Genomic DNA, 4,396 nt, shown 5'->3' on the forward strand with positions numbered 1-4,396 from the left:
AGAGAGAGAGAGAGAGAGAGAGAGAGAGAGAGAGAGAGAAAGAGAGAATCTTCCTTTCCATCTTCTGCTACCTCTGTCCTCCTACAACCATCATCTACCTCCTTTTGTCATCTTGAGATAAATTCTTTTTCCTCTGGCACTGAGCCTGGCTACCTCTAACAGTATGTGTGATATTGAAAGAGGGACTTTTGTCCTGTCCTAGACAGTTTCCCTGGACATGTGTCTTGCTCTTCATTGGGGGAAAGGCTTTGGCTCATAGCAGGATGAGTCAATCACCAGGTGAGTGTCTCCCAACACCAGGGTATTCCTCATGCTTCCTTCTCAGATGTGGTTTTGTTCATCACTAGCTTTGTACCCAGTGGGTACTTAGTAAATAAACACTCTGACTAACAGATGGTTTCCATCTGTCCCAGCTGCCACTCACAGGAACAGGAGACTTTCTGGGCTGTCACAAGATGGTCTTGCCAAGGCTGTACCCATGTTCACACAGGTGCTCATACCCCAGGAGTGGACTAGGACTGTGATGTGCATCTCTCGTGCACAGATCCCACGCATAAGTAGGGGTCTTGACTATTGGGACTATATTCATCTACATAAGGATGTGTGAAATTCAAGCCTTCCATTGCCTCCATGCCTTCCCCAGGACACTCTGGTTCTTGATCATTAGTGGAGAATCTGTCTCCTGTTTCCGCCTGCATATAGTCAGAATATCACAAGAAAAATAAAACAGCAGAGTTTTCTCCCCTATGGGATTCTTTGCAAAGCCAGTGTGTCCCATTCATCACCATGGCAGTAAAAAGCTCTAAAATCACCCACAAAAAACAAACAACAACAAAGACACCTGGCCTTAATACATCAGTATTTGTCTAATGTAGACATTCAAGGCCTAATGGAGTTTGTCTTATCTGCTTAGGCTATCATAACAAAATAGTACAGGATGGGTAGATTAAAGAACAGAACTGATTTTTATCACAAAATGGAGTCCAAGATCAAGGAGCTAGAAAAACTGGTTTCTGGTAAGTCCTTTTTATTCTTGGCATGCAGATGCTTTCTCATTGTACATTCACGCATAAGGGAGAGGACTGGTATCTCTCTCTTTTCTTATAGACACTTATAGTTCTCTCTTTCTCTCTCTCTTTTCTAAAGGTTTTAAGACCTCATTTAACCTTGGTTAGGGCCACATGAAAGGTCCTGTCTCCAAATATAGTCATTGGGGGTTAGGGGTTCAATTTATGGATTTTGGGGAAACATAATTAAATCCACAACAAGGTTATTAAGGACCAATCCAAACACATGAATTCCTTTAGCATGATCAATTGACATTTACATTAGTCTTCCTAGATTTATTTATATACATTTACATAAATATGCCTATACACATAAATGTGTACATGCTTTCTATACATCTATATATATAGTGTATGAGTATGACCTTCTTCTGAAGTCTTTCAAGATATATTTCCATTAATTTATTTGTCTTTATGAATATGCAGATTGCATTTTCCAAAGAGATCTGTGACAAATATTCTACCTCACAAGTTCCTCAGAGACTAAATTTCCTGTAAAAAGGTACAGCCTATGTCTCCTCCTTGAGCCTGCTTGGGCATTTGTGAGCGCCTCAGTCAACAGCTAAAGTGACACTACGCGACTTATAAACCTAGGCCATGAAAGACAACAGAACTCCCACCTGGCTCTCCCAGGGCGCTGAACCTTGGGGGCCAGTTCTCTGCTGTGCGGACAGGAGGCGCTGAGCTGTGGCTGATCGCCCCACTCAGTGACAGCACGCACCAGCCTGACAGCCCTGTGAGTTCGTCAGTTTGGAGGGGAGCTGCTGCCCCTGGTCAGGACACTGCCCTGATAGCAGTAGGGGCTGAGAGGAGCCTTCCTTGCGGAGCCACCTCAGACTGAGAGGCCAGGTACAAGCTGCAGCCCTGTGGGATGAGGACTAGTCAGTCATCAGGTATAAGGAATGGGCCACTCGGGTGGGGCATATTGGCAGTTGGGGAGACAGGAGTATGTGGAAACTGTACTTTCTGCTCAGTTTTGCTGTGAACCAAACATTGCTCTAAAAAATAAAGTTTATTTTAAATACTATATTTATAAAACAAAATGAATAAGGGGCTAAGAGTATAGCTAACTCAGTGGTTGAGCACATGCTTAATATATATGAGGTACTGGGTTTCATTCCCAGCTAAGAGAAAGAGAAAGCTAAGAGAGATGGAACTAGCTTGTTAGAAGAGAGAGAACACTGAGGAAGATACAACACAGAAGAGAAATGTTTGTAAAATCCAAGAGTGGGATGAAAAAAAATATCAAGACATGGGAGTGACTTTCCTTGTAACTTGATTTCTTATTTCTTTTTTTGCAACAACCAGTAGGAAAGATCAGAAAAAGGATTCTGATATTTCTCACAATAGCAATATAAATTATGAAACCTTGACCAAAAATAAGAAAAATATAACAGCTATGTGTCAAAAAATTTAAAGACTTAGAGAAATGGATGGGACAGTTCTATAAATTTAATGTTATTCTCCCTCAAAAAAATTCCAGTGGAGGAACAAATTTCATAAGATGGTTCTCTCTCTCTCTCTCTCCCTCTCTCTCTGTGTGTGCATATATAGCACGGGTATTGAAGCTGTGGCTTCATACATATGAAGTATGTACTACTGAGCTACCTACTCATCCCAGACTCTGATATTTTTTAGAAAGGGAAAATATATAAGAAAGAAATGTTGAAAAATGTGAAGTCTTTGAGAGGAAAATATTACAATAAATATTAACTATTTAATCAAGTATGTTGAAAGAGCTTGATATTGAAAAAGGATTAAGCTAATGAATGAAATGACAGTTTAGTAAAAGATTCATATATATAAACTTGATTCAAGACACAATAAAGAAGTGAGTGGAGCTGCAGATGTGCAGGCCGAGACACTGAGGAACCGTGACATGAGCATTGAGCTAGTGAATAATAGCTCTTCAAGTCTGCAATAAAAAATGGGTTCCAGGGGCTGGGGATTTAGCTCAGCGGCAAAAGCGCCTGCCTGGCAAGCGCAAGGTCGTGAGTTCGGTTCCCGGTACTGGAGAAAAACCAAAAAAAAAACAAAAAAAAACAAAAAACAAAAAATGAGTTCCAATAAACTCGCATTGCAAAAAATGGGAAACAAAGAAAAGGGGGAGAGTAAAAATGTTGGGGAAGCAGAGCCTGAAGAACTTGTCACAGAAAAAGTACTGGACTGACATGTAGTGAATGAGACGGTGGAGTGTTTTCTGAAGTGGAAGGATTTACAGATGGTGATAGTACATGGGAACCAGAAGAAAATTTACAGGGCGGGGATATAGCTCAGTGGCACAGTGCCTGCTTGGCAAGCTCAAGGTCCTGACTTTGATTCCCAGCACCCACAAAAAAAAGAAATTTAGATTGTCCACAGTTAATTGAAGCATTTAATTCTCAAAAAGCTGTAAAGAACAAAAGGGTTTTAAAAAGTCTATCTGACAATGAATCTGATGATAGAAAATCAAAGAAGAAAAGAAATACTGCTGATAAACCTGCAGGCTTTGCCAGAGGTCTTGATCCCAAACAAATAATTGGTGTCACAGACAGTAGTGGAGAACTGCAGTTTCTCATAAAATGGAAAGATTCAAATGCAGCTGACTTGGTACTGGCAAAAGAGGCAAATATGAAATGTCCTCAAATTGTCATTGCTTTTTATGAAGAGAGACAAGCTTGGCATACTTATCCAGAAGATGAAGCTCAATAACTCACATCATATCTGTATCTATATCTATATCTATAATCCAAGACCCATATATGAATGATATGGGTCTTGATTTTTGATTTATCAGTGAGAAATAGTATTCTAATGAAAATCAAGTTTAATATGTTGGTTTTGAAAGTAATGTTTGGTAGAGTTATTGGATTTTGTTTGTTTTGCATGAATATCACTGGTTACTTTGAACAAATACAAGTTTCTGTAATTGCTTCCTCTATAAGAAAAGAGCATTGGAGAGCCTGATGTGTTTACTCTGCTTTTTTAAATGTTGGGGAATATTGTCCATATTAAAACTCAGTGAGTACTCATTTTTAGCTCACATGCTTAAGGACTGTTTTCAGTTTTTTGGTTGTGTGTATATAAATAAAATATTCATGTAAATGGTTTTTGTTTTGTTTCTGAACATTCACTAAAACAAAAACTATGGGTGATAAGCCCATGTTTGAGATGCCATCCTTCTGAGCAACTTAAGAAATAAATCACTCCCAGTTAAATCAAAAGCTTTTCTGAGGCCATTACATTTCAAGTTAAATAGATGATTCTGTTAATTGGACAGATTAAAGTGGATATTTTCAAAGCGGTCATATAAAAATCTACATCTATGTCTTTAGTCACAGAAATGCAGC

The 4,396-nt window shown here is 39.1% G+C and overlaps 1 pseudogene; it reads left to right on the top strand.

Moving 5' to 3' along the window:
- Window positions 1-3,123: 3,123 nt before the first annotated feature.
- LOC102027828 lies at window positions 3,124-3,758 on the top strand (annotated as a pseudogene).
- The last annotated feature ends 638 nt before the right edge of the window (window positions 3,759-4,396 follow it).

This window comes from Chinchilla lanigera, unplaced genomic scaffold (assembly GCF_000276665.1).
Source record: "Chinchilla lanigera isolate Chin_1 unplaced genomic scaffold, ChiLan1.0 scaffold00064, whole genome shotgun sequence".
Taxonomy (NCBI): Eukaryota; Metazoa; Chordata; class Mammalia; order Rodentia; family Chinchillidae; genus Chinchilla; species Chinchilla lanigera.